Source organism: Bos mutus, chromosome 7 (assembly GCF_027580195.1).
Source record: "Bos mutus isolate GX-2022 chromosome 7, NWIPB_WYAK_1.1, whole genome shotgun sequence".
In the NCBI taxonomy this organism is placed as follows: domain Eukaryota; kingdom Metazoa; phylum Chordata; class Mammalia; order Artiodactyla; family Bovidae; genus Bos; species Bos mutus.
In genome coordinates this window covers 68,143,200-68,169,365 of record NC_091623.1, presented here as the reverse complement: position 1 = coordinate 68,169,365, position 26,166 = coordinate 68,143,200, and positions in this window count along the sequence as shown.

The window sequence follows — 26,166 nt, the reverse complement described above, 5'->3', positions numbered from 1 at the left end:
CACTGATTTTTCTAGAAAGCTACCTAAACAAATGTTTAAAAAAGTAAAAAAAAAAAAATTTCCTGAGAATAACCTGAACCCACATACTACTGAAACAGAACTATATATTTTTAATTCTACCTGTTTACAAACAAGATGCTACAAGACATATAATCCTTGAATAACACAATATATAAGAAACTTTAATGAAACATAGCATCAAAATGGAATTTTTATCAGTACTTTTAAGAGCAATTTAATTGCTTTTTTAGTTAAAGAAACTTTAACTAAAATTTACTTCATTATCTGAGATTTTCTCATTTAAAGAATGTTAAATTACTTCAAAATAAGCAAATGTTCCATTGTCCAGCATGTAGAAAGGACCTCTGGAAATTCAGCTCCAAAATAAAATAACAATGCTGATTAGAAAACAGACAGATGAGGTGGAGATGAAAGTGTCTAGATTTATGTTTATGATGCAAGACAATTAGCAGTGATATTTAAATTGTTTATAAATCAAATGACCAACTACATACAATGATATTTGGCCCATATATCAGTTTGAAATAATTCAATTCCAAAGAAATTTTCAAAAGGATCATGTTTAACTTGTATGGCTTCAATATAGATGACTATGTTAAAAACCCCAGTTGTTTTGTCTGCACTAGATATGCCAATGAACTAACTCCAACAAGAAACAAAGGTGTGTAAAAACTCTGTTACCTTGGAATTCTTAAACATCAGGTCTTTCACTTTATAAAAGGATTAGACTGCTGAGTTGTAAAAGGCTTATTTCAGATTGTTATTAATTTAACATTTCAAAGCATCTATTCATAAGATTCTATTTAACTAAATATTAACGTGTAAATGTTTAAGGCACCTCGACATAAAATATCTCTATCAGTTTTCAAAAGCTACAAAAAGGAGTTATGGACATTATGCTTAATTTTTCAGACAAAAGTTTTAGAACTTTCTCTAAAAACATGGTGTTTCTAATGAGCAGAACCAGGACTGGAACATAGATTTTTTTTTTTTTTTCACCTTCTAATAAAGTGTTTTTGTCTGTACAGGGTATTGATAAATATTAACTAGATATTGTACAATCAATTTAGATACAATCTTTTTATAAGAATGGACTTTCCTCTATATAACCCACATATGCTATTACTATTTATAAAACCAAACAAGGTATATATTAATACAAATTTATGCAAATTATTCATATGAACCCCCTTATCATTAGAATTTATAAACTCATGCCAATAAGTAATTTATGTCATATACATTTCCACCTAGAAATAGGACAACTTAATATTTTTATACAACAATAACAAACAGATATTTTATTTGTTATATTTGGTCCCAATTGAAATTTCTCTGTGTGTGCAGAATGAAAGGACTCCAGGATTTCCCTACACTGAGGGTCATAAAGTGAGAAATATTAGAAAGTGAGATGTTCATTTTCTTCTTTTTTTGCAGACTACTAGATTTCTGCCCTAAGCTTTTATTTTCAACTGTCAGTTTCCATTGACTTTACTGGATCCCTGAGTTTCACCTTTCCCTGCATCTCACTGATCTCTTTCTTCATCCTCTGGTCTATATTGCACCAGACACATAAGGACAGGGGACAGGGGGAAAGATACTAAACAACAACAACCCCAATCATAAATTAAAACTCTCTCTTTAATGTTAGAAGCCCAATTTTGAAACACATGTCTTGCTAAGCCTTTTTACTAGTTGGATTTCCCACCGCTCCTAAGAAGCTTTGCCGATCGTTAACAGTTTGACACTCTCATGGCTAACCTTGACCTACTTTGTACTTCAGTTATTTACATCAGTCTCATCTCATTCACTTGATGGTCCAGCGTCTGATGGCATGGTTTATTTTTGTTCATTGTTATATCTAGCAAAATAGCGAACTGAGAAGCTTCAATAAAAGCCCCATCTCTAAGCTATTGCTCCAGGCCTGATGAGCCAGTGTTTGCCATCATTGCTCTCTTTCTCCCAACTTCTTTTCAGGCCTCTGGTTCAGTATTTCTCATTGGCCAGTTAGAGTGGCTTGAACTTTTACCATTTAATTCTTTTCAATCAAAGATTTTTATTCTGGGTATTGGGGTTGAGGGTGGATGCTGGCAAGATAGAAGTCATGCATCCAGAAATTTTTAAAGGCTTCGTGTTAACAGGAAATTGTAACTATGCCATATCCAAGTGGATTTTTAGCCTCCTAAAATGTGTTTCTCCTTTTCCTAATCACAAAGCCAATGTAAACTATTTAATTCAGAAATTACAGGATGAAGAACTGAAAACAGCATAGCCTTAGGCAAGAAGTGAGCATCCTCACACGGTATTCTCATTAGTGAGGATAAATGTGCCATCTCTGGGCAACCTATTATGTATCCTATATTTGTGTATTAATTAACAAGAAAGTTTGGTGGTAGCATGAATCTATATGACAGAAAGCCATACAATTCTTTAACTTCAAAAAATAGTGTTAAAAAAGCAGTTTTAGGGTCTAATTAAAAAGGCCTGTATTTTAGTACTACATCGTATTGCACATATGTTCACAGCTCTCAGTCTCCCATGCTGCCTCTGAAACACACTTTGTTTCATTCTGGGAACATTACTGCTGTTAAAACACTGGGTTTTGGACGGGAATTGGAGAGCAGAGGGAGGAAGGGAGGTTTTTTACGAAGAGGAGGGATTTCCATTGTTTCCAGGAAACTGCTAAAATATGTGTATGTATATGTGTTTTTTTCTGAGCATTTCTCACACATTTTCAAGACTCTAATTCCCACCTCCGATTTTTTTTCTCCATTTTCTGCCTAGCCTGTTCATTGCTAATGTAAACAGATGGGATTTCCTGAATGCGAGGGACCGTGATTAGACAGTGACTCTATAGGAAAAATGGAGGACATCTTTGCAAATGGAAAATAAAAGCATTCCTAAAGGCATTTCAGAGAGCAAAGGCAGAACTTTTCACTACAATTATTTTTTCAAATGATGGAAATTGATTCAAATGTAAAACTTGGCAATGTTTTGTTGTTACGAAGATGCATAAAAAATTGATGGACTTATATGCTTAACGGAGGATTGGAAATTATTTTCCTTAAGACAATTAGAAGTGGGCTGAAAGATGATGTGTTAGAAATAGAATATACTGGAGTTAAATTGAGACAGATGGGAAGACACTCAAAATATTGGCTATTGCCCACGGATTCTTTATGCTTTCAGCTCTTCATCATGAATTTCTAAGTTCTTTACTTTTATGTGGTGGATAGTTGGGGTTTGAGATATGCATGATCTAAGAGATAAAGGACATAGGGAGTTCTCTTCCCACAATTTTTATATGAGATACATAATTTCACAATAAGATAATGTGTGAAGTATTATTCCCTTATTCTTCTCAGACCCATTATTTAGTTTCGTCAGCACAGGCAATTTTGATTGTGTCAGGATATGAAGCATAAATATTTAGGTTTAAATATTTCAATAAATGAATGGAAATCAGGAAGAAGGCATATTTCTCAAGTGGATAAGAGCCTTTCTTTTAAAAAATGTTGAACTACTCAGAGCTACAGCCCAATCCATACAACTTAAGCATTTTCAAATTTGTGACATCTTTTGCATCAAATCATTCTGTTTTAATATGAAGCTTATATAGGTAATTGAAAATTTATCAGTGGGAGAATTGAGGGAGAGAGTTCAATGGTGGCAAAGAAAGATCCTGAAGTCATCTCCTCTCATGGACATAACAAATCTATTCTACAACTATATATAGAATAATTCGCTCTGAAAGTTGGATGAACGGACACTCCACAACAAATGGCAAAAGGACAGTATCAAGACAAGTAGCAGAAACAAGGATATAGTCACACCAAGAAGAAAATCACACCTCAGTCACAGTAATCCGTGGCCAGGAAGGATTACAAAGGTATGATTGTTTTCCCCGAGGAGTAAGGGATATGAGTTTCATATAAAGTACTCCAACATTTAGATCCTGCACAGGACAATCAAGTCCCCAAAACACCTGGCCTTAGAAAACCATAAGTTTTGTGTTCAGAAAAAATACAGAATTATAGGGGATGAAAAATCCCCTCCTAAAGGGCTCTTGCACAGACTCATGTGACCCAAAAGCCAGCAATAAAACACCAGATTGAAAAGCACAGGGATCTTGGTGAAGGGGATCCACTTCCTGATCTTGAAGTGTCTGCTGGAGAGGCAGGAAGCCGTTGGGATGATCCCTGAGGACTGAGATGCTGGCAGGCATCCTCCTCATGGGTTCATACTGCTTTGCTAATACCAGCACTGGTGGGTGCCATTTTGGAAATCACAGTCGAATCTGTTAGTACCAGTCGTTGTGCCTCACCAAGAGCACTACCCACTATTGCAGCTCAGCCGGGCCTCGTAGCCAGCTGAACCAGAACTCTGCCCACCAGTGTCTGGCAGCATCATGGCCTGGCCACAGTAGACACATGCAGCTCACATAAGGCAAGACTGTGCTTCTGGGCCCCATAGGGCATCTCCTACACAGTCACTTCGTGAAGACCGAGATACAGAGCTGATTTACCTAATATGTAGAAACAAGTACAGAGACGGAGGCAAAATGAGGAGCAGGAAAACTTGTTTCAAGCAAAAGAAAAACAAAACAAAACTTCAGAAAAAGAATTAAACAAAACAGAAATAAGCAATCTACCTGATAAAGAGTTCAAAGAAAAGGTTATAAAGATGCTCACTGAACTCTGGAAAAATAGATGAACACAGTACAAACTTCAACAAAGAGATAAAAAAATATAAGAAAATATCAAGCAGATATAACTAACTGAAAAATATACTAGGGAGGTTCAGTAGTAGATTGAATGAGGTAAAGAGTGAATCAGTGAGCTGAGAAACAAAGCAACAGAACCCACACAAACAGAGCTGCAAAATGAAAAATGAATTCAAAAAAGTGAAGATAACTTAAGAGACCTTTAGGACAATATCAAGCAGAATAACATTAGCATTATAGGGGTCCCAGAAGGAAAAGAAAGAAAAGGGGCCATAGAAAGTATTTGAAGAAATAGTGGCTGAAAGCCTCTCAAATCTGGGAAAGAAAACAGAAGCCCAAAATTCCAATTTTACTATTAAAGAAATCAAAAGCTCAAAATTGGTAGAAGGAAAGAAAATAAATGAAGTAAGGGACAAAAATAAAACAATGGAGATCAGTAAAACTAAGGGCCATTAGCTAGACTCACCACGAAAAAAAATAGGGCTCAAATATGTAAAATCAGAAATGAAAGAGGATATGTAACAACTAATTCCACAGAAATACAAAGGACCAAAAGAGACTACTATGAACAATTATACACCTAAAAATTGGACAATCTAGAAAAAAATGCATAAATCCCTAGAAGCATAAATCTTCTAAGACTGAATCATGAAGAAATAAAAAATCTAAATAGATCAATTACTAATAAGGTGATTGAAATAGTAAATAAAAAACTTTCAACAAACAAAAGCCCTGACATTTAAAACCATTTAAAGAAAATTTAATACCTATCCTTCTCAAACTCTTCCAAAAAATTAAAGAGAAGGATAACTTCCAAAGATATTTTATAAAGCCAGCCTTACCCTGACAGCAAAATGAGACAAAAGACACCAAAAATAAGAAAATTACAGGTCAATACCTTGATGAACATAGACAAAAATCCTCAATAAAATATTAGCAATTCAAATCCAAACTACTTAAAAGGTTACACACCAATATCAAGTGGGATTTATTCCGGGGATAAAAGAATGATTCAACCTCTGCAAACCATTCAGTTTTATATCACATTAACAAAATGAAGGATAAAAATTAGTTGATAATCTCAATAGATGCAAAAAAAATCACTTGCCAAAATTCAACATCCATCTGTGATAAAAACTCTGAACAAAGTGGATATGGAGGAACATAGCTCAACATAACGAGAGCCATATATGATAAAGCCATCACTAACATCATACTCAAGGTGAACAGCTGAAAATTTTTCTTCTAATATCTGAAAAACTACAAGGATGTCTGTTCTTGCCATGGCTATTAAACATATTAATAGTAATGGAAATCCTAGCCATAGCAATTAGGTAAGGAAAAGGTATAAAAGGCACCCATGTTGGAAAGTAAGAAGTAAAACTGTCAGTATAGAAACATATGGAAGCATATAGAAACTCTTAAAAGATTTCACAAAAAAAGCTCTTAGAAATAATAAATAAATTCAGTAAAGTCACAGGATACAAAATCAATATATAGATATTTGTGGATGAATGGAAGAAGATTCATATATACAATGAAATACTATACATACATGGTGGGATATATATATACAATAAAATAATAATCAGACTTAGAAAAACAATGAAATCCTGCCATTTTTTGACAACACGGATGGATTTTATTGTGTTAAGTGAAATGTCAGTTGGAGAAAGACAAAAACCATATGGTTTCATTCGTATGGAATCTGGAAACAACAACAAACAAAATAAACAAAAACAAGCATGAAGATACAGAAAACCAATTAGTGGTTAACAGAGCAGGGGGCAGCTTCAGGGTGGGTGAAGTGAGAGAAAGGGGCTAACTGCAACCATGGATAACTGCTGGTGACCACTCTGCAGTGTATATAGATGTTGAATTATAATGCTGTACACCTGTGACATATGTAAAATAATAATTTAAAAAACTCATAAATAAAGAAATATTGGTTTGTATCCAAGGAATGGTCTACTCCTCCTATACTGATCCTATCTACCCTAAAGCAGAAGTGAAGCTGACATTGACAGTCATCTTTGAGGTCCAAAATTTGTGAGAATCAGCTTAACTTCCAGTCTATACTTGCCTCAAGATTTTAGCCAGTAAGAAAGGCCTTTCTAATTATGTGGTGCAATTTTTGAAGACCATTCTTCATGACATTTAATCTATATTCCTGGTCTCTCCAGTACAATATTTCTCTCAGACCATGCCTTGTGAATCATCAAAAATAATTTAGGTGTTGGAATATTAAGTTCAAAAATAAAAATGAGGCTGAAAGGAAAGAGTGTTTTTCCTTCGTGAAATTATACCTATTAGCGATCCTTAACCATACTCAACTACATTTCATGTACCTATCCTTCACCTCTCTTCTGCCTCAGGTCTTTTAATTTGATTTTTGTTGTACATGATGCTGGAAAGATAAAGCTCTCTGGTGATAGCAATAATCAAGATAAAAGAGAGAGCAAACCTGAAGCTAGAGTGGGTCCTTATTGTTCCCACACCTGTGCAAAGAAAAGAAATGCAGTTCAGAGTACTCTATTAATCCTTTGTATATTCCTTTCTTTAAAACACACCCTCATTACCTTTCCAGAATGTCTTTGTAAGAAAAACACCTAAGTCTCTGTGGGTACTGTTTTTAGATAAGCTGTTTTAAATCATAGCTATTAAAAAGAATTTTCTCTCCCAAGAAATACTTTGCTGGAATTGAGTAGTCACATTGGGTCTACTTAAATCAAGCCTTCCTACGATTCACACAATCGCAAATCTCAAAAAAAAAAATTAAAATTACTTGTGACCCTATGCTATAAATTGCTATGCTATAAAACGAAACTTAGTTTATAAAATGACCCTCTTCATTTCAAAGTCAGGACTTGTAGTCATGGAAAAATTACACTTAGTAAGAACTAGACCATTCAAGTATGACCTAAATCAAATCCCTTACAATTATACAATGGAATTGACAAACAGATTCAAGGGATTAGATCTGATAGACAGAAAGCCTGAAGAACTAGGGGTGGAGGTTCGTGACATTGTACAGGAGACAGTGATCAAGACCATCCACAAGAAAAAGAAATGCAAAAAGGCAAAATGGTTGTCTGAGGAGGCCTTACAAATAGCAGTGAAAAGAAGAGAAGCTAAAGGCAAAGAAGAAAGGGAAAATGATACCCATTTGAATGCAGAGTTCCAAAGAATAGCAAGCAGAGGTAGGAAAGCCTTCCTCAGTGATCAGTGCAAAGAAATAGAGGAAACCAATAGAATGGAAAAGACTAGAGATCTCTTCAAGAAAATTAGAGATGCCAAGGGAACATTTCATGCAAAGATGGGCACAATAAAGGACAGAAATGGTATGGACCTAACAGAAGCGGAAGATATTAAGAAAAGATGGAAAGAATACACAGAAGAACTATACAAAAAGATCTTTATGACCCAGATAATCATGATGGTGTGATCACTCACCTACAGCCACACATCCTGGAATGTGAAGTCAAGTGGGCCTTAGGAAGCATCATGACGAACAACGCTAGTGGAAGTGATGGAATTCCAGTTGAGCTATTTCAAATCCTGAAAGATCATACTGTGAAAGTGCTGCACTTAGTATGACAGAAAATTTGGAAAACTCAGCAGTGGCCACAGGACGGGAAAAGGTCAGTTTTCATTCCAATCCCAAAGAAAGGCAATGCCAAAGAATGTTCAAACTACTGCACAATTGCACTCATCTTACACGTTAGCAAAGTAATGCTCAAAATTCTCCAAGCCAGGCTTCAACAGTATGTGAACTGTGAACTTCCAGATGTTCAAACTGGATTTAGAAAAGGCAGAGGAACCAGAGGTCAAATTGCAAACATCTGTTGGATCATCGAAAAAGCAAGAGAGTTCTAGAGAGACAACTACTTCTGCTTTATTGACTGTGCCAAAGCCTTTGACTGTGTGGATCACAAAAAACTGGAAAATTCTTAAAAAGATGGTAATACTAGACCATCTGACCTGCTTCCTGAGAAACCTGGATGCAGGTCAGGAAGCAACAGTTAGAACTGGACATGGAACAACAGACTGGTTCCAAATCAGGACAGGTGTACATCAAGGCTATTATTGTCACCCTGCTTATTTGACTTATTTTACAGAGTACATCATACGATATGCCAAGCTGGATGAAGCATAGGCTGGAAGCAAGATTGCTGGGAGAAATACTGATAACTTCAGATGTGTAGACGACACCACCCTTACGGTAATAAGTGAAGAAGAACTAAAGAGCCTCTTGATGAAAGTGAAAGAGGAGAGTGAAAAAGCTGGCTTAAACTCAACACTCAGAAAACTAAGATCATGACATCTGATCCCATCACTTAATGGCAAATAGATGGGGAAACAATGGAAACAGTGAGAGGCTATCTTCTTGGTCTCCAAAATCACTGCAGATGGTGACTGCAGCCATGAAATTAAAAGACACCTGCTCCTTGGAAGAAAAGCTATGACAACCTAAGTTAAGTCGCTCACTCAGTCATGTCCGACTCTTTGTGACCCTGTGGACTATAGCCCTCCAGGCTCCTCCGTCCATGGGATTCTCCAGGCAAGAATATTGGAGTGGGTTGCCATTTCGTTCTCCAGGGTATCTTCCCAATCCAGGGATGGAACCCAGGTCTCCTGCATTGCAGGCAGATGCTTTAACCTCTGAGCCACCAGGGAAGCCCATGACAACCTAGACAGCATATTAAAAAGCAGAGACATTACTTTGCCAACAAAGTTCCGTCTAGTCAAAGCTTTGGTTTTTCCAGTAGTCATGTATGGATTGTGAGAGTTTGACTATAAAGAATGCTGAGCGCCGAAGAACTGATTCTTTTGAACTGTGGTATTGGAGAAGACTCTTGGAGTCCCTTGGACTGCAAGATCAAACCAGTCCATCTTAAAGGAAATCAGTCCTGAATATTCATTGGAAGGACTGATGCTGAAGCTGAAAGTCCAATACTTTGGCCACCTGATGCGAAGAACTGACTCATTGGAAAAGACCTTGATGCTGTTAAAGATTGAAGGCAAGAGGAGAAGGGGACAACAGAGGATGAGATGATTGGGTGTTATCACTGACTCAATGGTCATGAGTTTGAGTAAATTCTGGGAGTTGGTGAGGGACAGGGAGGCCTGGCGTGCTGCAGTCCATGGGGTCCCAAAGAGTCAGATATGATTGAGCGACTGAACTGAACTGAACTGAACTGAAAGAAGTAAAACACTGCCAAACTGAAAAGCATGAAAATAATCATGTCGTTTTACCATTTATCTTTACTAAAGACTCTCTGAAGCAACAGGCAGGTCTGATGCACTTTTGTATCTATTACCACTGAGCTATGGGGAAGAATTAAACTTAGTCACATGGTCTGTCCTTTTTTTTTTTTTTTTTTTTTTTGTAAGCTGTTTTATTTCCATCATAATCACTGTTAGTAACCCTCTCTCCCATCTGCTGATTTTTTTTTTCTCCCCCGCTTTGCTGAAACAGTGCTTAGGTTTCAAAAATAGTGATCTCAAAATCATTAACCTAGAAAGAACCTGGCCTTCATCCACTTCATTTATGGGATGTTAAAGCAGTCTCAAGTGTTTGCTAAAATAAACTACCGGACTATAGACGAAAGGAACACACCATCTGGCCAAGCCAGTGAGGCTTTGAATATATAGTTTAGGTAATCACTTTAGGTGAATCTACTACAACACATCAAATGACAAAGTTTGGACTTTTTTCTTTACCCTCTAAATCTTATAATCTGAAAAATGAAATGCTAAACTGAAAGAGGAATCCAGGGCTAATGTACATAAATGGAGATGTGAGTAATGTGACCAGTGATGACATCAGCAATTTATGACTTCTATAGATCTACTGCTCAGCGACTTCCCTGGTGGCTCAGGCGGTAAAGCATCTTGCTTACAATGTGGGAGACCTGGGTTCGATCCCTGGGTCAGGAAGATCCTCTGGAGAAGGAAATGGCAACCCACTCCAATACTCTTGCCTGGAAAATCCCATGGTCGGAAGAGCGTGGTAGGCTACAGTCCATGGCATCGCAAAGAGTTGGACACGACTGATCGACTTCACTTCACTTCACTTCACTGCTCAGTGAAGATGGGAATTCTCGTGGACATGACAGACTTGTCAAAAGAATTGTGTGTAAATACATTTTCATATGTTGAATCACTTAGTACACTAAGGATTCCAGAATATAAAAGGAAACTGTGTGGAAATCTATCTATTCCCTTATAATTTGTATTTTGTAAGCATGGATGCCTTAGTCTCTCAGATTTCTTCACGAAGAAACTAGCCCTGACTGAGATCTAGATTTTATCAATTAAGAAATAACTTATTGAGGCAAAACAGATGTAAATGACCACTTTATTTCCGTTTTCAGAATCAAGATATATCTCTATTCACACTGTCTACATTTTCTCATCTCCTGGGTACTTACCTACCTGCTCTGACTGCATTCTAATCCTATCATTCCACTGCAAGAATTGTTTCCTTTTTCCCAAATATAAATTCTCACATTTTCACATTGTATTGTTTAACTTCTTGGGACAATCCAATGCAACTGTCTTCTCCTTCTTATAATATTTTCTTATACTTGCTTTCAGGTTTCCTGTCTAGTAGCCTTAGTAGCAGTAGTAGTAGTAGTAGTAGAGACTACTAGCCTCTCTAGTAGTCTGGTCTTTCCCCTCTTTTCTATATCTATTTTCATAGGAGTTAGGTTTTCTATACCTAAATATCTATCTTCATAGGATTCAGGTTTGGGGCCCTCACCATGCTCTTTTCTGAAACCCTCACTATACTAGACTGAAGCAGTTAAGTAAAAAGCCCAGTAATTCTGAATTTAAAAGAAAGATATCAAAGTGAACATGTGATATCTCGTGTGTGTGTGTGTGTGTGTGCGCACGTGTGTGTGTGTGTTAGTCACTTAGTTGTGTTCTATTCTTTGCAACCCTATGGAATATAGCTGGCCAGGCTCCTCTGTCCATGGAATTTCCCAGGCAAGAATACTAGAGTGGGTTGCCATTCCCTTCTCCAGGGGATCTTCCTAACCTAGGGATCCAACCCAGGTCTTCTGCACTGCAGGCAAATTCTTTTTCATCTGAGCCACCAGGGAAGCCCTGATATGTGTCCTAGCTGTATCCAAAATAAGCAAGCCAATAACAAGCACCCAGACTATGTTTTCAACTAAAAGGAACTTCAGTTCCTGAGAGAATTGGTTGATTCCAAGTATAAGGTAGGAAATGTGTCCAAATTATCCAGAAACAAGACCGAAGAGGCTTTTTACAACATTAAATGAAATAATGGATCTGGGCAATGATCATCAGTGGCTGCTAACACCAAATGAAGCAGGCAATCAGATATTATGTGCTTCACGATAAAAGCACATACCACCATCTATGATATATTCTTGACCAAAAAACAATCAACTCTGTGTCATGTAAAAAACTATAGATCTAATTACTAATTTATAAGACATAAGGGGAAAAGAGGAAATAATGGGGGAAATGACAATGGGGAAAAATAATGGGGATGCAATCCAGAATATACAGATTTTAAGAATCTCTGAAAGACTGTAACTTCAGTTCAATAAATAAATTGCAAGTGAAAAAGGAGATAAAATAAAAACAAACATAAAAGAAAAATCAGTTAATTATCACGTATAAACCTTATTCAGATCTTTAACAATCAGTAGTAAATAATTTATGGATGGTCAAAGAAATTGGAACACTGATTGAATATATGAAAATATAAAGAAACTACTGTTATTTTAGTTGTAATAATGATATTGTGATTATATTTCTATAAAGAGCCCTCAGTTTTACAAATTCATACTGAATAATTTATGATGGAAATTATATTCCACTTGGGATTTTCTTCAAAATAATCCAGTAGTGTTAGCAGTAGCAGTAGAAGGAGGGGAACAGTAAATAGCTGGATGTAGTTGAAACAAGATTGGTTATGAGTTGGTTTTTGAAGTTGGGTGAAAGCCATGTGGTTATTCAGTATTCCAGTTTACTTCTAGAATACATTTTAATTCGCAATAAAAAAGTTTTAAAAAATCCACATGCAGACGTTGACTGAATCTAGATTAGTCCTGCCTCTCCTTTGTATATGGAGTTACATACCACTATATATCTAAGTGTGTGTGTGTGTATGTATGTGTGTATATATATATATATATATATACGTACATATATGTGTGTGTGTGTGTGTATATATATATATATATATATATGCTGACTGGCTCAGATCATCAGCTTCTCAAGCAAAATTCAGGCTTAAACTAAAGAAAACGGGGAAAACCACTAGGCCAGGCAGGTGCAACTTAAATCAAATCCCCTATGAATATGCAGTGGAGGTAATGAATAGATTCAAGGGATTAGCACTTATAAACAGTGTACCTGAAGAACTATAGATGGAGGACCATAATGTTTTATAGGATGCAGGGCACAAAATCATCCTAAAGAAAAAAAAAAAAAGCAAGAAGGCAAAGTCGTTATTTGAGGAGGCTAAAGAAAAAAGGGAAGCAAAAAAAAACAAGGGAGACAAGGGAAAGGTATATCTAACTAAATGCAGATTTCCAAAGAATAACACAGAGAGACAATAAGGTCTTCTTCAATGAACGGTGTATAAAACTAGAAGAAAACAACGGAAGGGGAAAGACTAGAGGTCTCTTCAGAAAAATTGGAGATATCAAGGGAACATTTTGCCCAGACGGGCACAATAAAGGACATAAACGGTAGAGCCCTAGTAGATGCTGAAGAGATCAGAAAGAGGTGGAAAGAACAGATGAAAGAACTGTACAAAAAAGATCCAAATGAACTGGATTACTATGATGGTGTGGTCAGCCACCCAGAGCCAGACATTCTGGAGTGTGAAGTGGGATGGGCCTTAGGAAACACTGCTGTAAATAAAGCTAGTGAATGTGATAGAATTCCAGTAGAGCTATTCAAAACCATCAAGGATGATTCAATCAAGGTGTTGCATTCAATATGTCAGCAAATCTGGAAGACCAGCATTGGTCACAGGACTGGAAAGGTCAATCCTCATCCCAGTTCCCAAGAAGAGTAGTACTAAAGAATGCACTAACCATCAATTACAGACAATTACACTCTTCACCCATGCTAGTAAGGTCATGATTAAATTCTTGCATGCTAGGCTTCAGGATTTTGTGAATCAAGAACTTCCAGATGTCCAAGTTGGGTTTAGAAAAAGAAGGGGAACCAGAGATCAAATTGCCAACATTCGCTGGATCATAGAGAAAGCCGAGGAATTCCAGAAAAACAATGACCTCTACTTCATTGACTATGCCAAAGCCTTTGACTGTGTGGATCATAATAAACTGTGGAAAGCTCTTAAAGAGATGGGAATACCAGACCATCTTAACTGTCTCTTGAGAAACTTGTATGTGGATCAAAAAGCAATAGTTAGAATCCTGTATGGAACAACTGATTGGTTCAAGATTGAAAAAGAAGCATGACAGGGCTGTCTGCTGTCACCCTGTTTATTTAATTTATATTCTGAGCACATCAGAAATGCTGGGCTGGATGAGTTATAACCTGGAATCAACATAGGTGGGAGAAACATCAAAACCTGAGATATGCAGATGATACCACGCTAATGGCAGAAACTGAAGGGGAACGAAAGAGGAACTAAAGTTAAGGGGAAGGGGAGAGTGAAAGAGCTGGATTAAACTAAATATTAAAAAAAAAAAAAACTAAGATCATGACATCTGGCCCCAATGCTTCATGGCAAATAGAAGGGGCAAAGGTGGAAGCAGTGACAGATTTCCTCTTCTTGGGCTCTAAAATCACTGCAGATGGTGACTGCAACCATGATCAGATGGTATTTCTTGGCAGGAAAGCTATGACAAACCTAGACAGTGTAAGAAAAGCAGAGACATGACTCTGCTGACAAAGATCCGTATAGTCAAGGCTATGGTCTTCCCAGTGGTCAAGTATGGTTGTGAGAGCTGGACCATAAAGGACGTGGAGCATGGAAGAATTGATACTGTCGAACTGTGGTGCTGGAGAAGACTCTTGAGAGTCCCTTGGACAGCAAGGAGATCAAACCAGTCGATCTTAAGGGAAATCAACCCTGAATACTCGTGGGAAGGACTGATAGATGCTGAAACAAACTCCAGTATTTTTGGAGTCATCTGATGCAATCAGCTGACTCACTGGAAAAGTCACTGATGCTGGAAAAGATTGAGGGCAGAAGGAGATGAGGGCATCAGAGGATGAGATGGCTGGATGGCATTAACAATGAAATGGACGTGAACTTGGGCAAACTTCAGGAGATGGTAAGTGACAGAGAGGCCTGGTGTGCTGCAGTCCATTGGGTTGCAGAGAGTCAGACACAACTGGGTGACTGAACAGCAATATATATATATATATTTTTTTGTATACATTAGGTCTGAGAATATATACATCTCAGACCTAATGTATACAAAATGCAATTCAAATGTCACAATTCCACTAAAATAATAATAACAAGAGCAATAAAACTTTTCTAATGGTCTTTCCCACCTCAGTAATTGTTGCAGCATACACTCAATTCTTCAACCTAGAAATCTTCAGTTCAGTTCAGTTGCTCAGTCATGTCTGACTCTTTGCAACCTCATGGACTGCAGCATGTCAGGCTTCCCTGCTCACACCAACTCCTGGAGTTTACTCAAACTCACGTCCATTGATTCAGTGATGCCATCCAACCATCTCATCCTGTCATCTCCTTCTCTTCCTGCCTTCAATCTTTCCCAACATGAGGGTCTTTTCCAATGAGTCAGTTCCTTGCATCAGGTGGCCATAATATTGGAGTTTCAGCTTCAGCATCTGCCCTTCCAATGAATATTCAGGACTAATTTCCTTTAGGACGGACTGGTTGGATCTCCTTGCTGTCCAAGGGACTTTCAAGAGTCTTCTCCAACATCACAGTTCAAAAGCATCAATTCTTTAGCACTCAGCTTTCTTTATAGTCCAATTCTCACATCCATACATGACTACTGGAAAAACTATAGCTTTGAATAGATGGACCTTTGTTGGCAAAGTAATGTCTCTGCTTTTTTATATGCTGTCTAGGTTGGTCATAGCTTTTCATCCAAGGAGCAAGTGTCTTTTAATTTCATGGCTGCAGTCACCACCTGCAGTGATTCTGGAGATCAATAAACTAAAGTCTCTCACTGTTTTCATTGTTTCCCCATCTATTTGCCATAACGTGATGAGACCAGATTCTATGACCTCATTTTCTGAAAGTTAAGTTTAAAGTCAACTTTGTCACTCTCCTCTTTCACTTTCATCAAGAGGCTCTTTAGTTCTTCTTCCCTTTCTGCCATAAGGGTGGTGTCATCTGCATATCTGAGGTTATTGAGATTTTTCCTAGCAATCTTGATTCCAGCCTGTGCTTCATCCAGCTCGGAATTCTCATGATATACTCTGCATATAAGTTAAATAAACAGGGTGACAATATACAGCCTTGTGTACTCCTGTCCCGATTTGGAACCAGTCTGTTGTTCCATGCTCAGTTCTAACTGTTGCTTCCTGACCTGCATACAGATTTCTCAGGAGGCAGGTCAGAAGGTCTAGTATTCCCACCTCTTTAAGAATTTTCCACAGTTTGTTGTGATCCACACAGTCAAAGGCTTTGGCACAGTCAATAAAGCAGAAGTAGATGTTTTTCTGGAACTCTTTTGCTTTTTTGATGATCCAATGGATGTTTGCAATTTGATCTCTGGTTTCTTTGCCTTTTCTAAATCCAGCTTGAAGATCTGGAAGTTCACAGTTCACATACTGTTGAAGCCTGGCTTGGAGAATTTTCAGCATTACTTTGCTAGAGTGTGATATGAGTGCAATTGTGCGACAGTTTGAGCATTCTTTGGCATTGCCTTTCTCTGGGATTGGAATGAAAACTGACCTTTTCCAGTCCTGTGGCCACTGCTGAATTTTCCAAATTTCTGTCATATTGAGTGCAGCACTTTCACAGCATCATCTTTCAGGATTTGAAATAGCTCAATTGGAATTCCATCACCTCCACTAGCTTTGTTCGTCATGATGCTTCCTAAGGCCCACTTGACTTCACATTCCAAGATGTATGGCTCTATGTGGGTGATCACATCACCATGGTTATTTGGGTCATGAAGATCTTTTTTTGTATAGTTCTGTGTATTCTTTCCATCTCTTCTTAATATCTTCTGCTTCTGTTAGGTCCATACTGTTTCTGTCCTTTATTATGCCCATCTTTGCATGAAATGTTCCCTTGGCATCTCTAATTTTCTTGAAGAGATCTCTAGTCTTTCCCATTCTATGTTTTCCTCTATTTCTTTGCAATGATCACTGAGGAAGGCTTTCTTACCTCTGCTTGCTATTCTTTGGAACTCTGCATTCAGATGCTTATATCTTTCCTTCTCTCCTTCACTTTTCACTTCTATTTGTAAGGCCTCCTCAGACAACTGCTTTGCCTTTTTGCATTTCTTTTTCATGGGGATGGTCTTGATCACTGCCTCCTGTACAATGTCATGAACTTCCGTGCATGGTTCTTCACGTGCCCTGTCTATCAGATCTAATCCCTTGAATCTATTTGTCACTTCCACTGTATTGGAGTTTCTAGTTTCAACTAGAAACTTTATGCAAGTTTATCTATGTTGTGAGATAAGATTTATACATATTCACTATAAGAAGAGGCATAGTTTTGAGAATATAAATACAGCAGATAGCAGTACAGTTCATAATAAAATTGTTATCCTAATGATGCTTACTTCCATTCCTCTTGTGTTATAAAGCTATAAGCAGAGTTTCTCAGAGGCATTTGAAGTTCCCTTCATAGGCCATGAGAATCGGGGATGCATATGAGAAGCAAAAATTGGTGAGTGGAGGGGTAGAACCAGAGAGCCTTGTAGAAGCTCTATCTCAGACATTAGTATTGGGAAAGGATAGAAAAACAAGGCGCAACAGTAATTAATTTGTAGAGTTTAAGTTCCAAGTACATCGCTTACAGTTATGACACACTGGTCTGGAATGTGCACAGAACACATTGCACACTCTAACCAGGTTCTCTGGAGTGAAATGTAGGAGGAAAAAAATTTTTTTAATGCTCAGCTGATTCTAAAGTGAGTGCAGCTAAGATACACTATTCCAGGGTCTTCTGAGATACAGCAGGGAACAAGCAAGAGGACTATAAATTAAAAACACACAGAGACATTTGAACATACAGTTATATTTGAGGAATGCATTCATATAGCCAGATGCACAATTGCATTAGCTTATTCTTTGGTCATAATGCACCAGAAGTCCTCAAGATTTCTGAAAGAGTTGATTCTATGTCCCTCAACATACCCTTGTAAGTAAATGGGAGACAAGTAGGACAACTTGTACTAAACACTTTTAAACACGCATGGTTAGTGTATGTTTCCAAATTAACATCCAACCATGTAGATACATAAATCCAACATGTCTCTGTAAGCAATAGGGAAACCTCCTTGCTTTGAGGCTTCTGTCCTCCCCTTTGCTATGGCTCCTGGAATTCTTGGACTCAGCTACACAGCTGATAGGGGGATAGGAAAGGGAGGTTGAGGTTTGGATTCCACTGTGTAGTAACAGAAGAAAGAATAACCACCCTGTGGTTTAGCCTCAATGCCGTGTGATTTCAGGACAATAAGAACCTCAGATCTTAAAAAAGATTTATTCCCTTTAGCCTCTCTATGTGTCCTTGGTTCTATCTGTGCCAGATTTGAAGAGTCAAAGAGTGTGAAGTCTTAAAGTAGTCACTCCCCTTAGATGTGTAATAGTGCATTCAGATTCTGCCCTTTTCACTAGTTTGTGAGCTCATGAAAGGAAAGACTATTATTTGTTTTACCACTGGACCCTTAGGTTGTGAAAAACATTGGCAGATACTAGATCCTCAACAAATAATTGCTGAATGAATAGATGAAGAAATGATACCAAATGGTTGGGTTTCATTTAAAGACGCACATATTAGAAAGTACCAGCAAACCATGTGATAATTCAAATCAAATATATGCTGTTTGATCTGTACATTGACACAAAAGCTGCACTTTTAACTTTTTTAACCTATATTATCAATTTGATGATCTTTTAATACAAATCCAATTTTTCTATATTTTCAGCACACATTTAAAATATTTGGTTAATTTTTGCTTCTGGTACATCAGAGTATGACACTTATAAATAAATATGTGTTATAGCAAAATAAACAGCAATAGAATATACATCAAAATTCTAAAAATAAGATAATTTAAAAATTTTCATATTTAAATCACTCCTCCCAAAAAGGAGTTCTTAATAACAAGGGGAAAAATTAAAAGGTGTTGTTGGTACTATAGCTAATATAGCTAATAAGCTACCATGTTATAAGAAATAGGACGCCAAAATCAGTCATTTTAAATAAGCTAATAACATATCTAAATGACATCAGGCAGTTAAAATATCAGATAAAAGGATATTCTGAAAGTAACTATGTTGAAAATGAAGTCTGCTCTGCAAACCATTTGACAATAATGGATTGTGTGCCTGATGAAAATGCAGTTAAAAATAACAAAAGGAAAAGGAAAAATAATTCATTTGCTAGGGCAGATTTTTTCCCTATAGACATTCCTGGATGCAAATAATTATGTGACTTCTCTCATATTAAGTAGACTAAAGACCATTGGCTTCTAAGAAGACATGAAAACAAAGGGTTAGAAAATTATAAAATCTCTACTGCTGGAAACATTTTCACAAGTTAAAAATTTTTATTTAAAAACCCACATATTCTTAGGAAAGGTAGGTAGAATGACCAAAAAGGAAACAAACAAAGAGACTTTCTCTCAGTATTTCCTAGATAGGAAAAATACCTCTTGAAATATTCATGAAACACATTTTACCCCATCAACCATCAATTGGAAGAAATTATAATAAAAGTTTTAGTGCAGGAATTCTTTCAGAACAAATCTGTACAGAATGAGGATTGGCAACTTGCAACATAATATTGCAAAGTTAATACCCACTGATTTTCTTGGTCTGGCTATAGTCCCCATGTTCCTCACTTAAACAGACCACAAATTACCTAAAATGTTGTCAACTGGTACACTCACTGAGTTGGAGTAATTCCTTATATCCAAACTCCTGGGAATCATGGATCATTATTTTCTTAACATCCCTGTGCCTGATCCACAAAGAAAAACAAAGCCCTTGATACACCTCCCTGGAAAAATGACCATCCCTTGACAATGATACTTTTCTTTTACAGACCCAGCCAAAATTACTTTACATGAATGAATATAATAATTGATGCTATGTCTGTCTCTCCCTCTAGACTGTAAACTGCATGAAGGTAAGTGTTGTGTTCAATATTGCATACTACTACATACAAGTGTCTTGTGCAGTTCTTAACTTAAAGTAGTCACTCTATTAGTGATTGTTGAATAAGCAAAAGAATGAAAAAGGGGAACATTGTGGTCCCACAAGGAATGGTGCCAGGGTACATTACACGTAGGATATTTGTAACTGCCATGAAAGAAGGGATGTCCAGAGAAACTCACATTTTTGACGGAACCATCTGGGTAGTGAGTTGTTTTATCATACAAAACAAATTATGAGAAAATAGTGTAACTTTATGAGAGGGGTCTAAATAAATGGCATTATGGCTTTGAAGTGGGTAAGAAAGAGGAAAGGCATCTATAGGGAAACAATAATAGGCTGCTGCTGCTGCTGCTGCTAAGTCACTTCAGTCATGTCCAACTCTGTGCGACCCCAGAGACGGCAGCCCACCAGGCTCCCCCGTCCCTGGGATTCTCCAGGCAAGAACACTGGAGTGGGTTGCTATTTCCTTCTCCAATGCATGAAAGTGAAAAGTGAAAGTGAAGTCGCTCAGTTGTGTCTAACTCCTCGAGACCCCATGGACTGCGGCCTACCAGGCCCCTCCGTCCATGGGATTTTCCAGGCAAGAGTACTGGAGTGGGGTGCCATTGTACACATTCTCAATTAAATCAGCAAATGAACTATTTATTAAGGACTGTTGCATAAAGACATCAGAGCAATAGGACATGGGCAGTAATCATGTCAAAGGATGTTGGGCTAATTCATAAATTTTACTTCATTAAGAGCTTCTCTTTAAGAAGAGATACTATTATCAAAGTGAAAAGCCAATACAAGAAACAGGAAAATATATTTTCAGTACATGTAATTGATAAAAGACTCATATTCAGAACATATAACTCTGACTAATCAATATAAAAATGGCAGAAAATGAAATTAGAAAGTGGACAGGAGACCCAAACAGACAGTTCACACATACACAAATAGATCTCCCCATGGTCAATACACATTAGCTATCTGGGGAATACATCCATTAGGGTGGATACAGTTTAAAAGACTGACATTGCCAAGTATTGACAAGAATGTGGAGCAATTCACACTGTCATGTTTTTTAGAATCTTATCTGAACTTATGCATAACCCATGTCTCTGTGCACACGCTAAGACTATTCCTCCATGTCTGACTCTTTACAACCCCATGGACTGCAGCCCACCAGGCTCCTCTGTCTAAGGGATTCTCCAGGCAAGAACACTGGAGTGGTTTGCCATGCCCTTCTCCAAACCTATGACTCTACTCCAGGGTATTTATCCAACAACAAAAACTACATATATACATTGGGAAAATGTACAATAAGCTTCAGAGTAGCATTATTTGTATTATCTCCCAACTGAAAACAACCCAAATGCCCATCAACAGAATGGATACAAAAATTATGGTATAGATATACAATGGAATACTATGCAAACATAAAAAGGAAGTTGCTTCTGCTATATTTAATAATATGGAGAAATTCCACAAATAGAGTATTAAAGCTAAATACACAGAGCACATACTAAATTATTCCATTTATACAAAGCTAAAAAACAGTTGAAACTAATCTCTGTGCTAGAAATCAGGATGGTTGTTAGCTGTATGGGCATGGTGCTCAAAGAGCTGGGTAATACAGAGTTTCTGGTATAATATTGGTGCTATTTTTTTTTTTTTTCTTTATCTGAGTGGTGGTTACACAAAAATGTCTACTTTACAAAAATCTCTTGAGCTGTAAACTCATAATTCTGCAACTTTCTTTGAGTTTATTATAGTTCATTAAAAAGTTGGCTCAAATGGTAAAGAATCTGCCTGCAATGCAGATTCAATCCAAGTTCAGTCTCTGATTTGAGAAGATCCCCGGAGAAGGGAATGACTACGCACTCCAGTATTCTTTCCTTAGACTATTCCATGGACAGAGGCACCTGATGGGCTATAGTCCATAGTGTCAAAAAGAGTCAGGTACAACTGAGTGACTAACACTTTCACTTCAAAAAGTTTATATAAACAATAAAATCCTAGACTCTACCAAGGATGCCATAAAATAGTATTTCATTTCTCTAGGTAGGTTCCACAGATACCCTTCAAGAAAAATATATGAACAAAAAAGTTGGGAAGATCATTTTACAAAATCTCTCATTTCACAGCATTTTCATAACAAGTTGATCACCTATTCTTCATAGCAAATGTTTACATTGCTCAGAAATATTATTCTCTGGAATATCTTAGGAAAATATTTTAAGCTGAAAGTGTTTTCTGAAGAAGCAGGGAAGTCATTCTGACCTTCTTCCCACTCACCCCTCTTCCCTGAAGCAGGTTATAAAGTCTTCATGTGAGAGGTACCCTCTGCATACCCAGAGGGAAGGAACATAATTATAATCAAAGACAAAGGGACACCAAGAAAGATCCTACAGGGCAAGCCTTGCTAAGTGTTCCCTAGTTCACTACAATTACCTCATATTCCTTAACCTGTTCTATTCCTCCATTGACTATCCACCCTTCCTCAAGCTAGCCTAAAAAAACAGGCCTGTTTCTTTGGGTCTTCATTTCCTTCTGAAAGCTCCAGTGACATACAAAACTTGCATTAAATAAACTTGTATACTTTTCTCCGGTTAATCTGTCTTTGTCAGTTTACTTTTTAGAGCCAGCTAGATCCCTATGAGGATTGAAGAAAACTTTGTCCTCCCCTACAGAGCCTAAAGTAGTTACTGATATCCATTCTCTTGTCCTAACAAAAGTTTACAACAGAAATGTGAAAGGTCAGAGAAGAACAAGAGATTATATTATTGTTCTATATTATAATAAAAGAAAACCTATGTCTTTAGCACCTTAGGGATACATTTCTCTATGATTGCTGCTGCTGCTGCTGCTAAGTTGCTTCAGTCGTGTCTGACTCTGTACGACCCCATAGACAGCAGCCCACCAGGCTTCCCCTCCCTGGGATTCTCCAGGCAAGAACACTGGAGTGGGTCGCCATTTCCTTCTCCAATGCATGAAAGTGAAAAGTGAAAGTGAAGTCGCTCAGTCGTGTCCAACTCTTAGAGACCCCATGGACCGCAGCCTACCAGGCTCCTCCGTCCATGGGATTTTCCCGGCAAGAGCACTGGCGTGGGGTGCCATCACCTTCTCCATTCTCTATGATTAGGGTGTTCATTATTTTATACTTAGACCTCTCAGCAACAAAGGATTTGGCTTTTGGTATACAAATGCACATTTTTTACCCACCAGAAGTCTAAGCAAGAGAAGTTTGCATTAAATTGTTGAATAGGTGAAGAGTATGTATGAGTATCCTGTCTAAGATTATGATGCCCATGTGGCCTCTTTCAGACCAAAAGCAGCACCAATGACAGGGTCTTTGTTACCATGCTGAAATGGGTTTATTATAAGGAAACATTCTGAAGTATAGAAGCACAGAAAATGGATTTGTCTGGTGCACACAGATTTTGGGGGAGTCCCAGAACACAAGCCCAGGTACTCCAACTCCAGAGTACCAACAACAGACACTCCCAGGAGCCAGCTTCCCTGGCCTCTGCCTCTTGGATTTTTTGACCTACTGCTAAGTGTGGCTACAACTTTTGCTCTCCACTTCATGTGTTTACCTTCTAGTTGCTTCTATTTGTGCTTACTGCTTTCTCTCTGGCCTCATTTTCTATGCTGCTTTATTACCGGCCTTTCTTTTTCTGTGTTTCACATTCCAACACTCCGCAAGAGATTGGATTGGGCCAGTTCTTTCCTCTCCAGGAAAGGATTTATCTATTAACCAAGTTTTACAGCCAGGTCGCCTCTCAGAAGTCAATCCACATGTATGCCTGTGGCGGATTCATTTTGATATTTGGCAAAACTAATACAATTATGTAAAGTTTAAAAATAAAAAAAATAAAAAAAAGAAGTCAATCCAGCTTGAATATGAGAGGGGGACAGTTGTCCAAGGACAAAGCGTGATGACAGCTGCTCAAGGAAGCAGTCATGCCTTCAGAAGGGACAGGGACATGGCAAACAGTCAGAGCCGTGAGGCCTGGCCAGGAAACTATCAGTTTGCCAACTGCACAAAAGAAGCTTAATATCTGTTACCATAGCTGCTGGTCTGGAGAATCTTAAGTAGGATCAAGAAGAGACGGACTGCAGATGAACACGGCAAATAAGCCCCTGTGACCCCTTCAGTGTGACTGTTTCAGCGACACTGGGGAAAATGGGGCTGCTTGTCAAAAAACAAAACTTGTACTTGTCTGGATTAAAGGTTAAATATATTACATGTATTAGATAAATCTGTAACATTTATGCTAGAAGATAAGATAGTGACGTATCAAAAAAAATCACAAAAGATGATAAAATGAGTAGAGACAAAGACTATGCGTAGAAGTCACACTTGCTCATGATAGGTTCAGGCAAATATCAAGGCCTCCCTCTGCAGTGAATAGTAGAAAAATGTGGATTTCCTGGAGGCAGCAAAATTTGCAGAGATAAGTACATTTAGAAAGAGCATTACAATGAATTTTTAAATTAGCCAAAGGAATTAGGATAAGAGCTTAGGATCATCCTGACCTGTTCATGAAGTTTTATTTAAAAAAGAGAAGTAACCACATATTGGTTGTAGTGGACAGGGAAGTAGATGAATAAAAATGATTAAAGACAACAACAACAAAAACTTTCTCATTCTCCACCCATTGCCCAAAGACAGGATAAACTCATTGTCCTAGCATTCTTCATGATGGAGATGGCTGGCATCTGGTGGATGTCAGTCGTTATTCTCTAATTTGTCTAGTACTAGGCCCATATTGCTAATTGCTTGCAGACAAAGACATTGAATTAGGCCTCAAATGCAAGTCTGAGAAAACAAGATGGGTACTTTGTGTTTCTATAACTTGACTAAGCCCAGGGTTATTACAGCACCCAGTCTCTGCATCAGAAGAGATGTGCACCAGTCCCTTCCCCTGGGGTTTTATACTCTAAGAAACAAACATTCTAATATCATTATTTCCACACTTTTATCTTGCTTAAAGAAAATTGTACTTTAATACTTGGGTGCCAAAAATATATATGATCAGATGCTGTGATCCAGTAAAAAAAAAAAAGATCAAATTCTTATTCAAAAGAATATACGGATACTCAAATCCATTCAATATTTTAACACACACATATTTAGCATGACTATAATTTTGCCTTTTCTCAAGAGAAATAATCACAACTATTCATTAGAAAATTTCTAGTACAAAGAACTAGATACAATTTTGAGCCATGAATCCACAAAGTCATCATGGTATATTGGAAAGACTTATATTAGGACTCTTAGGAAGATTCAAATCCAGTTTTGCCAGTCACTAGCTCAACCCATTTAGACAAGTTATGTAAATGTTCTTTGCCTCCATTTCCTCATTTGTCAAACGGAGATAATAATAAAACTGATTCACAGGTTTATAGCAAGGATTAAATTAATTCAAGTAGAACACTTACAGTACTGCCTGTCATCTCGTAAGCACTCAATAGATGCTAGTTGTTATTAGTTGGAGCCCAACCAAAATTCTGAAAGAGATGGGCATACCAGACCACCGGACCTGCCTCTCGAGAAACCTATATGCAGGTCAGGAAGCAACAGTTAGAACTGGACATGGAACAACAGACTGGTTCCAAATAGGAAAAGGAGTACATCAAGGCTGTACAGTGTCACCTTGCTTATTTAACTTTATACAGAGTACATCATGAGAAACGCTGGGCCGGATGAAGCACAAGCTGGAGTCAAGATTGCTGGGAGAAATATCAATAACCTCAGATATGCAGATGACACCACCCTTATGGCAGAAAGTGAAGAGGAACTAAAAAGCCTCTTGATGAAAGTCAAAGAGGAGAGTGAAAAAGTTGGCTTAAAGCTCAACATTCAGAAAACGAAGATCATGGCATCTGGTCCCTCACTTAATGGGAAATAGATGGGGAGACAGTGGAAACAGCATCAGACTTTATTTTTCTGGGCTCCAAAATCACTGCAGATGGTGACTGCAGCCATGAAATTAAAAGACTCTTACTCCTTGAAAGGAAAGTTATGACCAACCTAGATAGCATATTCAAAAGCAGAGACATTTCTTTGCCAACAAAGGTCC